Below are 17,572 nucleotides of genomic sequence, written 5' to 3' on the forward strand. Positions count from 1 at the left end.
CTCTCTTAGTTAAGGAAGGAAGTAAATGCGATGGAGCAGTTCAGAGAAGGTTTACTAGACTAACACCTGGAATAGTCAGATTGTCTTATGAGGAAGGGTTGGTCAGGTTTGTCCTGTATCCGCTGGAGTTTAGAAGAGTAAGAGGCAACTTGATTGAAACATAAGATCCTGAGGGGTCTTGACAGGGTGGATGTGGAAAGGATGTTTCCCCTTGTGGGAGAATCTAGAACTAGGGGTCACTGTTTAAAAATAAGGGGTCGCCCATTTAAGACACAGGTGAGGAGAATTTCTTTCACTCAAAGGGTCGTGAGTCTTTGGAATTCTCTTCTTCAAAAGGCAGTGGAAGCAGAGACTTTGAATATTTCTAAGGCAGAGGTAGATAGATTCTTGATAAGCAAGGAGGTGAAAGGTTATTGGGGGTAGGCGGGAATGTGGAGTCGAGATTACAATCAGATCTGCCATGATCTTATTGAATGGTGGAGCAGGTCCGAGGGGCTGAGTGGCCTACTCTTGCTCCTAGTTCGTATATTCATATGTATGTACTCCTCGTCTTAGTGAGTTCCACATTCCTACTGCTCTTTGGATGAGAAGTTCCTCTTGAATTCTCCATTGGATTTATTAGTGACAATCTTATGTTTATGTCCTTTAGTTTTTGACTCTCCACAAGTGGAATCACCTTCTCTATGTCTAATTTATCAAACCCTTTCATAACCTTAAAGACCCCAGTCATCCCTCAGCTTTATCTTTGCTAGAGAAAAGAGACTGTTCAGGGTTTCCTGTTAAATATATGATGAAAGATCATCGACCTGAAAAGTTAACTCCATTTCTCTCTCCACAGATGCTGCCAGACCTGCTGAGTATTTCCAACACTTTCTGCAGACATTTGCAGCCTGCTGGAAGAAGACATTATGGCCAAATAGACCTGGTGGCCACACATTACCAGTGACTATAAAAGTCACCACTGCCATGAACCTCTTTGCCTCAGGCTCGTTCCAGAAATTAGATGATGACATTTGCAGGATTTTGCAGTTGGCTGCCAACAAATGCATCACACTGGTGACTGATACCATGTTTGCCAAAGCAGGCAATATGAACACAGCCACAAATGATGCCAGTCAAAGTGAATGGGTGCTTAGGTTTGTGGCTCTGGCTGTCTTTTCACAGGGCATCATCAAATGCACACATATGGCAATCAAGGCACCCCCACCCTCCATCCCCCAGATCAAACAGGGGTATTTGGCAACAATAAGGGCTTCCACTCTATCAATGTGTAGCTATGTGAAACCACATAAAGACAATTATGCAGGCTGCATGCCTGAGCAGGGGATGCAAAATTGTGATCGGCTGGCTCCACTTAAAGCCAGCCTGCAACTCTTACAGGAGAGGTGCATGCTGGTAGCAGCAGGTGCTGGAAGTGGCTGGAGAAGAGTGCTCGAGCAGGAAGAACATGGAAAATGGCACCACAGATCTCTGAAGCAGCACTCGAAGCCTTGGTGCAGGAGGTGAACAGGAGGAGAGAGGTGCCTTAACCACAGGGGACCAGGAGACTCCAGACAGACTCTGCAAAGCCACTGGGAGCTGATTGCCATCGCAGTCATTGCCAGCAGTGTAGCCACAAGGACCTGGATGCAGAGTTGCACAAAGATCAATAACCTCACATGGATGGTCAAGGTAAGTGAAGGCATCTTTAAGTGCCATATCGTTACGAATGAACCATTAACCTCAAACTCTGTGCAATTCACCACTGCTGCTTCACTCACCTACCAACAATCTCTATCAACTATGACTCGTACCTTACGTTCACAGCTTCATTTCACTCTCATGCACTTAGCACTGCTGCAAGCTTCATACACACATCTCACAGCTTGCACACACTGTTAGCTATTTAGTCATGACAAGCACATCACCCAAATGTATTACACCGCACTCACTGACACACTTCCCTCTCTCGTGCAGGACAAGGCGGCAGATAACATAAAGCATCAGAACCTAACCAGCGGAGGACCGGTATGGCTGCATGTCTTTCCCCACATGGAGGAGACGGTGCTCAGCATCATTGGAGTGGCCATGATTGAGACTGTGTTTAGGGATGGACAGAAAGCATCGAAGATAATGGTATGCTCATACATAATCCTCCTTCTCACATCCCCCTTCTGCCTCATCCCGCAATCTCTTCTGATTTATCTTTTGCAGGTGGCCTAAACATGCACCTCTTGCTTCCCCAACCTCTCCTCAATGTAACTCTACCCTTGTGCCTTTCAGATACCCAATAACTGCACCCTGGCCAGGCTGTGGTAGAAGAGGAATAAAAGACTGATGGTGAAGAAACACTGTCACTCACTCTCACACTTGCAGCCATTCGCTCAGAAACTGGCACTGCGTGTACTTTAGAGGCAAGCTAAGAGGTGGGATTGGCATGTGGTAAGTCGTTGGATATGAGTGGCCTACAGGGGACAAGGATAGAACAGGTGCCAGCTTGCTGGAGAGTGAGGTCGCTCATGAGTTCTGCTGCACAGGATTCAGGTGGGGACTTTGATAGGGTGTCATACAAAAAAGACTGATGTGTATGCACACTGAATAGCCAACTCCATTGCCACAATTGTGGACCCAACCATCATGCAATGTCTGATGGCTAATGTTTCAGCTTCCTTTGCAGCACAAACAGAAGCCACTCAAAGCTGCACTGGAAGCTCAGACGCATGTTTTGCCAACTCAACTTGTTGCCATCATGACTATGGATACCACTGTTCAATAGGGCCTGCAGGGACTCAGAGCAGTTCAGCAATCTGTCACATTGCTAGGATTGCTGTGGAGCTGCCCCAGGGGAGTGGCAGTGGCACCATGGAGCATGAACCCATTGTCTTCTCTCAGGATGACAGAATTTGTCCTCCCTCCCCTGCTACTCCACCAGTGACCTTGCTGTTGCCTGCCATCCAGCCAGCCAGACTGCTGCTGCCCATGCCGAGGTGCTGCAGTCCAAACTGGACCTGCTAGTTCTTAGAGTTCCTTGAGATCATCCTGCAAGGCCATCTGCAGCAGGTGTCCCTGACTGAAAGTCAGCAACTTTCCACCAGCCATGCTGTAACCACTGGAGTAGCACTTCACAGCAGCACTACAATGGGGAAGACAGATGCTAAGGGAATGCATCAGGGTGATTTGTTGTATGGAATATTAGATGGTTTAATTGATAAAATTGGTTTGGAATGTTCATTTTGTGGTGGCTTTTATTTCAGCATTGTCGCCAAGAGGATGCTCTGATGGTCCGTAACAGAGGGATGGTAAAGTATGGGAGTGCTATCGAATGGGGAATTGGGGTTGCTTTCACTGGTACCCGAGTCGGATGAGCTGATCATGGGCAGCCCGGCTAGAAAAGGGATTTGTTGGTTGCCTCCTTCTCTTCCTCTTCCTGCTCCTTCTCCTCAGCTTCTCACTGTATACCTGGTGGCAAGATTTGTGACCTCATGATGGTGAGGTTATGCAGGATACAGCAGACCGTGACAAATCATGACATGGAGAGTGCTACAGGACTCCTCCTGTGTGGTCAAGGCAGTGGAAGCATTGCTTGTGCACCCCAATGGTCTGCTCAATGACATTTAATCTGGCAGCAGACCTCTCGTTATTTACATGCAGCCCATGTGTGCATCGGTTGTGCACCAGAGGATAGCCCTTGTAGTCCAGTAGCCACCCTCTGATCTCTCGGAGTGGCTAAAATACTATTGGTACAGCAGACTGGCAGAGAATGAAATATCATGACTGCTGCCAGGTTCTGGGCAATTACCTGCACAATGGAGCATGGTCACACACCAGCTGGATACCCTTCGTGGTTGAGGTACATCTCAGAATTTGCATGCGCTGCCCGCAAAGCAATATGTGTGCAGTCACTGGTACCCTGTACTATGGGCAAGTCTGCTATCCTGGCATAGCCATGTGCTCACTCTGCCTGCTTCTCTGGAAAGGGAGAATTCAATATGTTCCCCTTTCTTTGAATACAGAGCGTTAATAACCTCTATTGTACAATAGTGGATGGCAAGCTGTGAGATGTTGGAGATATTGCCTGCTCCAACCTGGAAGGAACACAACGCAAAGTAGTTCATGGCCAAGGTCACCTTTACATCCACAGGCAATATCATCTTCACCCTGAACTGAGGCTGCAGGTCTGCCTGCTGTAGGTGGCAGATTTCATTGAGTACCTCCTTGGTGAAGCAGAGACGTCACAAACACTGATCCTTCCTGAGGCTGAGATAGCAGAATTGTTTCCTGAAGACCCTGGGTACATATAGCTTCCTGCTGAGAGCTCTTCTCCCCCTCCTACTCCTTCCCCTTTAAACAGCTTTCCTCCTTTGTGGCTCTGCTCATTCTCCCGATCATGCTGCAGCCAAGAGGTATTGAAATGACAGCACCCATGGCTGGGAGAAAGTGGTGTAAATAAAACTCTTGAAGTGAGATCCAAGGCCTTTACCACATGCTACACCACTCTCTATAGACTTCAGCAGCTTTAAATAACAGTACAAACCACCAAACACTTCTACCACCTCAGCAACAGCCAGTAGGAATCAATCAGCAATTAACCTGAAAGTGGTTGATGATCCTTTTTAATAACACTGGTCGGGGGAGTCCTTCCTCCTGCTGAATGCATCTTCAACTTGGCAAGATTAAGAGAGGGAATCAGCTGGAGCGTTTAGGTTAAAAATGTCACTGCTAGAGTCAAATTTAGGTATCAAGCAACTGTTGAATGCACTGGACATAGCAAAGGTTATGGGCCCCGACAAAATCCTGACTCTAGTAATGATGACCTGTACTCCAGATCTAGCCGCACCCCTGGTCAAGCTGTTCCCATACATCTACAACACTGGCATCTACCCGACAATGTGGAAAATTGGCCAGGTTTATCCTATCCACAAATGGCAGGACAAACCCACCTGGTCAATAATGGTCCCATCAGTCTACTCTCAATCAACAGCAAAGTGATGGAAGGTGTTGTCAACAGTGCTATCAAGTAGCTCTTATTTACCAATAATATGTTCACTGATGCTCAGTCTGGGTTTTGCCAGGACCACTTGGCTTGAGATCTCATTACAGCCTTGGTCCAAGCGTGGACAAAAGAGTTGAATTCCAATGGTGAGGTGAGAGCGACTGCCCTTGGCATCAAGGCAGCATTTAACTGTGTGGAATTACCTATTAAAATGGAAGTCAATGTGAATCGGGGGTAAACTCTCTACCAGTTGGAGCCATACCTAGCACAAAGGAAGATGGTTGTAATCATTGGAGGCCAATCAGCTTAGCCCCAGGACATTGCTGTCAGAGTTCCTCAGGGCAGTGATCCAGATCCAATCATCTTCAACTGCTTTGTCAATGATCTTCCCTCCGTCATCGGGTCAGAAGTCAGGATGTTCGCTGACGATTGCACAGGGTTCCATTCCATTCACAACTCCACAGATAATGAAACAGTCTGTGCCCACATGCAGCATAATCTGGACAACATTTGGGCTTGGGCTGCAAAGTAGCAAGTAACATTCACCCCACACAAGTGCCAGGCAATGACCATTTCCACCAAGAGTGAATCTAACCATTCAATTGCATTCAACGGTATTACCATCCTTGAGACCCCCATCACCAACATCCTGGGGTTACTATTGACCAGAAACTTAACTGCACCAGCCACATAAATATTGTGGCTCCAAAAGCTGGTCAGAGGCTGGGAACTTTGCAACGGGTAACTCACCTCTTGACTCCCCAAAGCCTGTCCAGAATAAACAAGGAACAAGTAAGGAGTGTGATGGAATACTCTCCACATACCTGGATGAATGCAGCTCCTACAACACTCAAGAAGCACAACACCATCCAGGACGAAGAAGCCTGATTGATTGGCATCCCATTTCCCACCTTAAACATTCACTCCCTTCACCATTGGCACACAGTGGCAGCAGTGTATACCATCTACAAGATGCACTGCAACAACGCACCAAGGCTCCTTAGACAGCACCTTCCAAACCCGCGACCTCTACCATCTGGAGGACAAGGGCAGCAGATGCGTGGGAACACCACCACCTGCAAGATTCCCTCCAAGCCACACACCATGCTGACTTGGAACTATATCACCATTCCTTCACTGTCGCTGGAACAAAATCCTGGAGCTCCCCCCACTAACAGCACTGTGGGTGTACCTACTCCACATGGACTGCAGCAGTTCAAGATGTGGCTCCCCACCACCTCTTCAAGGGAATTTAGCAACAGGCAATAAATGCTGATCTTGCCAGCAACATCCAAATCTCATGAATGAATAAAAATAAACAGTCTTGCTGATGTAATGATTTGCCTACTCTGCATACTTCTGATGAACATTACCAGTATCTTCACTAATGACCTATTCAATAGAGGTGTGCATACACAGCCTTAGGAGGAGTTGAGGTCTGGGGCAGATCAGCCATGATCTTATTGAATGGCAGGGCAGGCTTGAGGGGCCAAATGGTCTACTCCTGCTCCTATTTCTTATGTTCTTATTTTCTATGCTTGAGACAAACTCCTCCAATCTCACTGAAAGCATGCACAATGCAGCTGGAAACCCTGCCAGTACATTGCACGATCTTTGCTGCTGCTCCAGATGGCCCAAACATTCAGTATCATCATGAACAGAGCTTGGAGTGTCCTGTACTCTCCAACATGGACCTTTCATGCTCCTGTGTCTACCATCTGCTCTTATTCACTTGTGATGTGTGGTACACCAGGTGAAAACCCAACTACCTTCCTTATGGTGCCACCGAAGTGTGAGTATCTGAGCTGGTACTGTGATGGTGCACCCTCAGAGGGAGTGACCTCCACCGAGGAGTCGCTGTCATTCTCCTGGACCATTTTCTGAAGAATCCTTGAAGCTTCTGCCTTTGGCAGATTAAAGACAGGAATTAGAGCTGTCACGGTAAGAATGATTAAAGTGAACATTGTGCACATGATCATATTTCACTGGCTGCTGACATCAAGTCAACATGACTGAGTGTTGAATGCATGTGGCTGTGTGATATTTAATGATGTCACCAGGTAAGTTGGGAGGTCCTATCTTTCCATCGCTGATGCCCAGGCACACTGAGACTCCGGTGATCCATAGCAGCTCCTCCTCTATAGATGTTAGTGGTGAGATTGCTGGAGGGCCACCTCCGATTCTCTCCCTCTCCCTGGTATTCAGTGCTCTCTTCACCTGCAAGGAAGAAAGCAAGACACTCTTGAGTGAGAGAAATGGAATGTGTTAAATGGATGGATGGACACCATTTATTGAGGGTGACTATGAGGAAGAGGTGTGATATTGCATTAAGATGAGGGTGAGTGTCAGATGAAAATGTGAGGAATTGCATAGACAGTATTCACCAAGGAGAAGGACTTGGTGGATGATGAGCCTAGGGAATGGAGTGTAGATAGTCTCAGTCATCTCATTATCAAAAAGGAGCAGGTGTTGGGTGTGTTGCAAAGCATTAAGGTAGATAAGTCCCAAGGGCCTGATGGGATCTAACCCAGAATACTGAGGGAGGCAAGGGAAGAAATTGCTGGGGCCTTGACAGAAATCTTTGCATCCTCATTGGCGACAGGTGAGGTCCCAGAGGACTGGAGAATAGCCAATGTTGTTCCTTTGTTTAAGAAGGGTAGCAAGGATAATCCAGGAAATTATAGACCGGTGAGCCTTACGTCAGTGGTAGGGAAATTATTAGAGAGGATTCTTCGGGACAGGATTTACTCCCATTTGGAAACAAATGGACTTTATAGCGAGAGGCAGCATGGTTTTGTGAAGGGGAGGTCGTGTCTCACTAATTTGATTGAGTTTTTTGAGGAAGTGACAAAGATGATTGATGAAGGAAGGGCAGTGGATGTTATCTATATGGACTTCAGTAAAGCCTTTGACAAGGTCCCTCATGGCAGACTGGTACAAAAGGCAAAGTCACATGGGATCAGAGGTGAGCTGGCAAAATGGATACAGAATTGGCTCGGTCATAGAAGACAGAGGGTAGCAGTGGAAGGGTGCTTTTCTGAATGGAGGGATGTGACTAGTGGTGTTCCGCAGGGATCAGTGCTGGGACCTTTGCTCTTTGTAGTATATATAAATGATTTGGAGGAAAATGTAGCTGGTCTGATTAGTAAGTTTGCGGACGACACAAAGGTTGGTGGAGTTGCGCACAGTGATGAGGATTGTCAGAGGATACAGCAGGATATAGATTGGTTGGAGACTTGGGCAGAGAAATGGCAGATGGAGTTTAATTCGGACAAATGTGAAGTAATGCATTTTGGAAGGTCGAATGCAGGTGGGAAGTATACAGTAAATGGCAGAACCCTTAGGAGTATTGACATGCAGAGAGATCTGGGCTTACAGGTCCACAGGTCACTGAAAATGGCAACGCAGGTGGATAAGGTAGTCAAGAAGGCATTCGGCATGTTTGCCTTCATCGGTCGGGGCATAGAGTTTAAAAATTGACAAGTCATGCTGCAGCTGTACAGAACTTTAGTTAGGCCACACTTAGAATATTGCGGGCAATTCTGGTCGCCACACTACCAGAAGGACGTGGAGGCTTTGGAGAGGGGACAGAAGAGGTTTACCAGGATGTTGCCTGGTCTGGAGGGCATTAGCTATGAGGAGAGGTTGGATAAACACGGATTGTTTTCACTGGAACGACAGAGGTGGAGGGGCGACATGATAGAGGTTTACAAAGTTATAAGCGGCATGGACAGAGTGGATAGTCAGAAGCTTTTTCCCAGGGTGGTAGAGTCAGTAACTAGGGGACATAGGTTTAAGGTGAGAGGGGCAAAGTTTAGAGGGGATGTGTGAGGCAAGTTCTTTACACAGAGGGTGGTGAGTGCCTGGAACTTGTTGCCGGGGAGGTGGTGGAAGCAGGTACCATAGAGACGTTTAAGAGACATCTTGACAAATACATGAATAAGATGGGAATAGAGGGAAACGGACCCCGGAAATGCAGAAGGTTTTAGTTTATGCAGGCATCAAGATCGGCGCAGGCTTGGAGGGCCGAATGGCCTGTTCCTGTGCTGTACTGTTCTTTGTTCTTGTTCTTTGTTCTTTCAAGAGAAGTGTGTGTACCCGTAAGTTAAGTTAGTGTGAGGGGCGATGTGCAAGAGTAGGCTTGAGAACACATAGTGAGGGGTTTTGCATGATACACACAGCAGTATGTGGTTGAATGTGCCAGCATATTCACCTTTCCTGCTCTGATTAGATCAGGAAACAGTCTCCTGCACTGAATCCAGGAGTGTGGCACCACATTCCTGCTGCCCACCTCCTGAGCAATCTGCAGCCATGTCTTCTTGCTTTCCGCGGTAGGCTTCTTCCTCCTGTCAGTACGGAACAGTATCTCCCTGTGGGTGTTTACATTAAATCCAGGGAGGCATCAATTTGTCAGACACAGACTTGTCACATTGGGACTCCATCAATACACTTACTTCTTTTGTTCCCCCATCCCCAAAATCTATTCAATGTCATCTCTGCAGTGTCCCTTTAAATACTGGAATTGAAATCGATTGAAAAGCAGATAGTCATCAAATCTGCTCAAGCTAATTGGTCAGGAAACCCAGAAGTCAAGATGCAAATGCTGTGGCTGGTTTAAAAAGCCACTAACAGATGCGTTGTACTTACATCTGTGTTCCCCGTGGTGTTACCGGAACCCCCCACACTCCCAGCATGCTAAGTTAAATATCCTCCCATGTCTTTTACTCATTTCATACATTTGCTTACATATTACTCCACTTTTCTTCCAATATCAGGTGCTCCGTGGAGTGCCCTAACTGGCGTGATCGATTGATTCTTACGCTTTATCTTAAAACATACGGATACCCTTTCTATCCTAATGTTATTTATGTCCCTTTGTTCTACTGCCATTATGTTACTGCTAATTCATGCAGCTACTTGACTTTCCCTATCCTTTCTAAATGTGCAATACTTAATTGCCATATTGCAGTTATTCCTACCGTTTCTGGCTCCTCGTTATGAATTATTGTCGCTAGTTATCCCATTTTTTATGGATGTTGTGCACATTGCTGAGCAAGCAATCTAGTTTTTTTTTTAATTAATTGTTCCTCTCACTTAATTTATGACCATTATTTTATACTCATGTTCCAGAACTATCTGTTCCATGACCATTTGACACCTTTATTCCTTAGCTTGGTCTGACCTTTCCTTCTATCTCCTCCTTTTATTTTCGGTCCTGTGTTATTTCTATCAGATCCCTCCTCCCTTCATATTAGTTTAAAGTCCTATCCATAGCCCTACTTATCCTTTCTGTTTGGACCCTGATCCCATTCTGGTCTAGTTGGAGCCCATCCCAGCAGTATTGCTCCTTCCTGTAATCAGTACTTTTTTTTAGAATTATGAGAACATTACATTGCAGTACAGGCCCTTTGGCCCTCGATGTTGCGCCGACCTGTGAAACCATCTGACCTACACTATTCCATTTTCATCCATATGTCTATCCAATGACCACTTAAATGCCCTTAAAGTTGGCGAGTCTACTACTGTTGCAGGCAGGGCGTTCCACGCCCCTACTACTCTCTGAGTAAAGAAACTACCTCTGACATCTGTCCTATATCTATCACCCCTCAACTTAAAGCTATGTCCCCTCGTGTTTGCCATCACCATCCGAGGAAAAAGACTCTCACTATCCACCCTATCTAACCCTCTGATTATCTTATATGTCTCTATTAAGTCACCTCTCCTCCTCCTTCTCTCCAACAAAAACAACCTCAAGTCCCTCAGCCTTTCCTCGTAAGACCTTCCCTCCATACCAGGCAACATCCTAGTAAATCTCCTCTGCACCCTTTCCATAGCTTCCACATCCTTCCTATAATGCGGTGACCAGAACTGCACGCAATACTCCAGGTGCGGTCTCACCAGAGTTTTGTACAGCTGCAGCATGACCTCGTGGCTCCGAAACTCGATCCCCCTACTAATAAAAGCTAACACACCATATGCCTTCTTAACAGCCCTATTAACCTGGGTAGCAACCTTCAGGGATTTATGCACCTGGACACCAAGATCTCTCTGCTCATCTACACTACCAAGAAACTTCCCATTAGCCCAGTGCTCTGCATTCCTGTTACTCCTTCCAAAGTGAATCACCTCGCACTTTTCCGCATTAAACTCCATTTGCCATCTCTCAGCCCAGCTCTGCAGCTGTCCCTCTATGTCCCTCTGTACCCTACAACATCCTTCGGCACTATCCACAACTCCACCGACCTTAGTGTCATCCGCAAATTTACTAACCCACCCTTCTACACCCTCTTCCAGGTCATTTATAAAAATGACAAACAGCAGTGGCCCCAAAACAGATCCTTGCGGTACACCACTAGTAACTAAACTCCAGGATGAACATTTGCCATCAACCACCATCCTCTGTCTTCTTTCAGCTAGCCAATTTCTGATCCAAAGCTCTAAATCACCTTCAACCCCATACTTCCGTATTTTCTGCAATAGCCTACCGTGGGGAACCTTATCAAACGCCTTACTGAAATCCATATATACCACATCCACTGCTTTACCCTCATCCACCTGTTTGGTCACCTTCTCGAAAAACTCAGTAAGGTTTGTGAGGCACGACCTACCCGTCACAAAACCGTGCTGACTATCGCTAATGAACTTATTCTTTTCAAGATGATTATAAATCCTGTCTCTTATAATCTTTTCCAATATTTTACCCACAACCGAAGTAAGGCTCACAGGTCTATAATTACCAGGGCTGTCTCTACTCCCCTTCTTGAACAAGGGGACAACATTTGCTATCCTCCAGTTTAGAGATACAGCACTGAAACAGGCCCTTCGGCCCACCGAGTCTGTGCCGACCATCAACCACCCGTTTTATACTAATCCTACACTAATCCCATATTCCTACCACATCCCAACCTGTCCCTATATTTCCCTACCACCTACCTATACTAGGGGCAATTTATAATGGCCAATTTACCTACCAACCTGCAAGTCTTTTCGCTTGTGGGAGCAAACCGGAGCACCGGGAGGAAACCCACGCAGACACAGTGAGAACTTGCAAACTCCACACAGGCAGTACCCAGAATTGAACCCGGGTCGCTGGAGCTATGAGGCTGCGGTGCTAATAAAAGCACCAGCACTATTCCTTCCAGCACTATTCCTGTCGACAATGACGACATAAAGATCAAGGACAAAGGCTCTGCAATCTCCTCCCTAGCTTCCCAGAGAATCCTAGGATAAATCCCATCTGGCCCAGGGGACTTATCTATTTTCACACTTTCCAAAATTGATAACACCTCCTCCTTGTGAACCTCAATCCCATCTAGCCTAGTAGCCTGAATCTTAGTATTCTCCTCGACAACATTTTCTTTCTCTACTGTAAATACTGACGCAAAATATTCATTTAACACTTCCCCTATCTCCTCTGATTCCACACACATCTTCCCACTACTATCCTTGATTGGCCCTAATTTAACTCTAGTCATTCTTTTATTCCTGATATACCTATAGAAAGCCTTAGGGTTTTCTTTGATCCTATCCGCCAATGACTTCTCGTGTCCTCTCCTTGCTCTTCTTAGCTCTCCCTTTAGATCCTTCCTGGCTAGCTTGTAACTCTCAAGCGCCCTAACTGAGCCTTCACGTCTCATCCTGACATAAGCCTTCTTCTTCCTCTTGACAAGCGCTTCAACTTCTTTAGTAAACCACGACTCCCTCGCTCGACAACTTCCTCCCTGCCTGACAGGTACATACTTATCAAGGACACGCAGTAGCTGCTCCTTGAATAAGCTCCACATTTCGATTGTTCCCATCCCCTGCAGTTTCCTTCCCCATCCTACGCATCCTAAATCTTGCCTAATCGCATCATAATTTCCTTTCCCCCAGCTATAATTTTTGCCCTGCGGTATATATCTGTCCCTGCCCATCGCCAAGGTAAACCTAACCGAATTGTGATCACTATCACCAAAGTGCTCACCTACATCTAAATCTAACACCTGGCCGGGTTCATTACCCAGTACCAAATCCAATGTGGCATCACCCCTGGTTGGCCTGTCTACATACTGTGTCAGAAAACCCTCCTGCACACACTGGACAAAAACTGACCCATCTAAAGTACTCGAACTATAGTATTTCCAGTCGATATTTGCAAAGTTAAAGTCCCCCATAACAACTACCCTGTTACTCTCGCCTGTACTGATGGCATTGTCCCATGGAATTGAATCCCTCCTTCCCACTGTGGTCTATCAGCCACGTGTTAACCTTCTTGATTGGTCTGTCTCTATGCCAATTAGCATGTGACATGCTAGTGATCTCAAAATTACCACCTGTGAGGTCCTGCTTTTTAATTTAGTTCCTAACTTCTGATATTCCCTTCCAGATACTTCCCCCTCTTCTTTCCCGACTGGGTCTTCCCCCTCCTTTTCCAAATTCCTTTCCATTTGATCCTAGATATCCTTTACTCTGGCACCTGTTAGATAAAAAATCCTTCTGTACTCTCAATTGTGACTATTCCCTTAATTATCTAATCCCCTATAACTATAACTGTTTTATTCTGCTCCTGCCCTCCCTCCTAGGTCTTTGTCTCCTGATCCTTGGTGAGATAATTAGCATTCTGGCCATCCTCCCTGCTGCCTTCATCCTTATCCTCACAGGTAGCAAATAAATTGTACCTGTTGGAAAGGTCCAGTGTCTGAGGGACCTCCTCCTCTGCCTTCCCTAGGTTCTCATATCCATGTTGATTGATAGTGACACCGTCGCCTTTCAATACCTATGTTTTCTTCTGAGCTGTGACTGCACTCTGGAGAAAAATATCCAGAGATTCCTCCCCTTCCCTTGCATGTTGGAGTGTCCCTAACTTGCACTCCAGCTCAAGGAGTTTGAGCTTGTGTGACTCAAGCTAGAGACATTTCATGTAGATCTGGCAATCCAGGAGAACATCATTGCCTACAAACTTGGAATGTTAGTCATAATATATTTTTAAGATGAACATTTTTACTTTGAGTTGAGTGACATTTTTCTTTATCACACATCTGAGTGGCTGCAAACAGAACAACATTGCTAATCGCTTGAGAACAGGAGTAGCTTTCCCTTTCAACTTATACACTCACTGTCCGTGTGAGTGAAACCTAAACAGTAAGAAAAAAACGAACTCAAAGATGAAAAGAATGTTTTAAAAGGACAAATTAAGCAGCAATTTTCTTTCTGCTGTTGCTGCCAATGCTGGTCAGATTTTCTGGCCAAAACATACTATATAGAGTCACGGGGCTGGATTTTGTTCACCGCCAGGCTTCGGGCTCCGTGGCAGGGTGGGAAGGGGGGGGGGGGGCACATGAAGATGGCTCCGGATGAGGCCGTCCACGGACCTCGACTCAGGGAGGGCCTGGCCCGAGCCTCCCAGCGGGGGCGAGGCACTGTGGCGGCCTCCCCACCCCTGGGTGACAGGACCACAATTTTATGCAAATCAATTAAAATAATTAATTTAAATAAACTTACGTCACATCCTGATGGCCCGTTGGATCTCCCTCTGGGGGAAACGAGGCATCACACCGGTGGGGACGAGGGGGAGGTAAGTTTATCAGTGTGGGTGTGGGGAGTGGGGTCAAATTAGCAACATGGGTGTAGGGGATAGTGGGAGGGGTTGTAGTTTAATGTTTGTCCAGTTTGGGAAGGGGAAGGTCATATGACAAATGTAGGTGTTTTGGGGGTTGGGGAGGGGCAAAATAAATATATTTATTTAATTTAATTTAATCTATCTTTAAATGTTTAAATTATCTGGTAGGGCTAGCAGCCCTTTAAAAATGGCATCAGCGCCTGAGCACAGACAGCTGACGACATTGCCAGGGACAAACAGCCCACCCCCTCCATGTGATTGGCGGCAGGTACATAAAATTCAGCTCATAGAGTCATTTATGACATGGAAGGAGGCCACTCGGCCCATCAAGTCCATGCTGGCTTTCCTCAGAGCAATCCAGTCAGTCCCACTCCCACTTTCGATCCCCGTAGCCTTGCTTTCCTTCAAGTGATCATTCAATTTTCTTTTGAAATCATTGGTTGTATCCACTTTCACCAACCTCGTGGGCAGCCGGTTCCAGGTTATTATCACTCCCTGCGGAAAAATGTTCTTCCTCACTTTCTCCCGCATCTCTTGCCCAAAACCTTCAATCTGTGTCCCCTAGTCCTTGTACCATCAGTTAATGGAAGCAAGTTCTCCTTTTCTAACTTATCTAAGCCTGTCATAATCATATACACCTCTCTCAAATCTCCCCTCAATCTTCTTTGCTGCAGGGAGAAGAAGTCCAGCTTTTCCAACCTAATCTTTTAACTAAAATCCCTCATCCATGGAACCATTCTAGTAAATTTCCTCTGCACCCTCTCAAGGGCCCTCACATCCTTTCTAGACTATGGTGACCAGACCTGGATGCAATACTCTACTTGGGGCCTAACCAGAGCTTTATAAATGTTCAGTATAACTTCCTTGCTTTTTAACTCGATGCCCAAGATCCCATATGCTTTGCTTACCACTCTCTCAATATGTTCTGCCACTTTCAATGATCAAAGCACATGCACCCCCACATCTCTCTGTTCCTGTGCACTGTTTAGAACTGGGCCACTAAGTCTCTGTTGCCTCACTCTATCCCTTTTGCCAAAATGCTTCACCTTTCATTTGTCTGTATTAAATTCCATTTCCACTTGTCTGCCCACTCTGCTAGCCTATCTATGTTCTGTTGCAGGTGGTTTGTATCATCCTCACTGTTTGTCACTCCTCCAAATTTGGTATCATCAGCAAATTTTGAAATTCTACTCTGTATTCCAAGATTCAAGTCATTTATACAGATATATATATATATCAAAAAAGCAGTGGTCCTAGCACTGCTCCTTGGGTTCACCACTGTCTACGATCCTCCAGTCTGAAAAACAACCATTTACCACAACTTGTTGTTTTCTGTCCTTAAGCCAATTTTTCTTTATCCAAGCTGACACTAACCCTCCTATTCCATGAGCCTCAATTTTGTTAACCAGCCTTTTATGTGGTACGTTATCAAATGCTTTCTTAAAATCCATATAGACAACATCCATTCCATTTACTTCATCAACCTTCTCTGTTACTTTTCAAAAAATTCCATTAGATTAGTCAAGCGTAATCTGCCTTTTACAAACCAATGCTGCCTCATCTCAATTACTCAAACCTCTCCAAGTGCCTGTAATATAATTAACATTATTTACCCTAACCTTTAAACTTCAGCCATACTTCTTGGTAAATTTGGTAAATGAGATAGATGTGGCTGTAATTGATGTAATTGATGTTACCATCAAGCCAGGAGACCAACCCTGGTTCAATGAAGAGTGCAGGAGGGCATGCCAGGAGCAGGCATGCCTAGAAATGAGGTGTCAACCTGGTGAAGCTACAACATAGGACTACATGCGTGCCAAACTGCGTAAGCAGCATGCGATAGACAGAGCTAAGTGATCCCATAACCAACGGATTAGATCTAAGCTCTGCAGTCCTGCCACATCCAGCCATGAACGGTGGTGGACAATTAAACAACTAACTGGAGGAGGTGGCTCCACAAATATCCCCATCCTTAATGATGGGGGAGCCCAGCACATCAGTGCGAAAGATAAGGCATTTACAACAATCTTCAACCAGAAGTGCCAAGTTGATGATCCATCTCGGCCTCCTCCTGAAGTCCCCAGCATCACAGATGCCAGACTTCAGCCAATTCGATTCACTTCGTGTGATATCAAGAAATGACTGAAGGCACTAGATACCACAAAGGCTATAGGCCCTGACAATATTCCGGCAATAGTACTGAAGACCTGTGCTCCAGAACTTGCCAGTTCCCTAGCCAAGCTGTTCCAGTACAGCTACAACACTGGCATCTACCGGAAATGTGGAAAATTGCCCAGGTATGTCCTGTACACAATAAGCAGGACAAGTCCAACCCAGCCAATTACTGCCCCATCAGTCTACTCTCAATCATCAGTAAAGTGATGGAAGGTGTCATCGACAATGCTATCAAATGGCACTTGCTTAGCAATAACCTGCTCAGTGACGCTCAGTTTGTGTTCTGCCAGGGCCAGTCAGCTCCAGACCTCATTACAGCCTTGGTCCAAGCATGGACAAAAGAGCTGAACTCAAGAGGTGAGCTGCACTTGACATCAAGGCAGCATTTGACTCAGTATGGCATCAAGGAGCCCTAGCAAAACTGAAGTCAATGGGAAGCAGGGGGAAAACTCTCCACTGGGTGGAGTCATACCTAGCGCAAAGGAAGATCGTTGTGGTTGTTGGAAGTCAATCATCTCAGCTCCAGGTCATCACTGCAGGAGTTCCTCAAGGTAGTCTCCTAGGCCCAACCATCTTCAGCTGCTTCATCAATGACCTTCCTTCAATCATAAGGCCAGAAGTGGGGATGTTCGCTGATGATTGCACAATGTTCAGCACCATTCGTGACTTCTCAGAAAAAAAGGATAAGATATGCGAAGTTCTCCACTGGCCCTTTTAGTCTGGTGTCCAGATACTCGTAGATGGCTGTCACTGGGATCTTTTTTGGAGCTTTTCTCTTCAGGCAACGTCGAGGATTAGTCTGGCAGACTTTTCAAGAGAAATGCGGC

Source organism: Heterodontus francisci, chromosome 6 (assembly GCF_036365525.1).
Source record: "Heterodontus francisci isolate sHetFra1 chromosome 6, sHetFra1.hap1, whole genome shotgun sequence".
In the NCBI taxonomy this organism is placed as follows: domain Eukaryota; kingdom Metazoa; phylum Chordata; class Chondrichthyes; order Heterodontiformes; family Heterodontidae; genus Heterodontus; species Heterodontus francisci.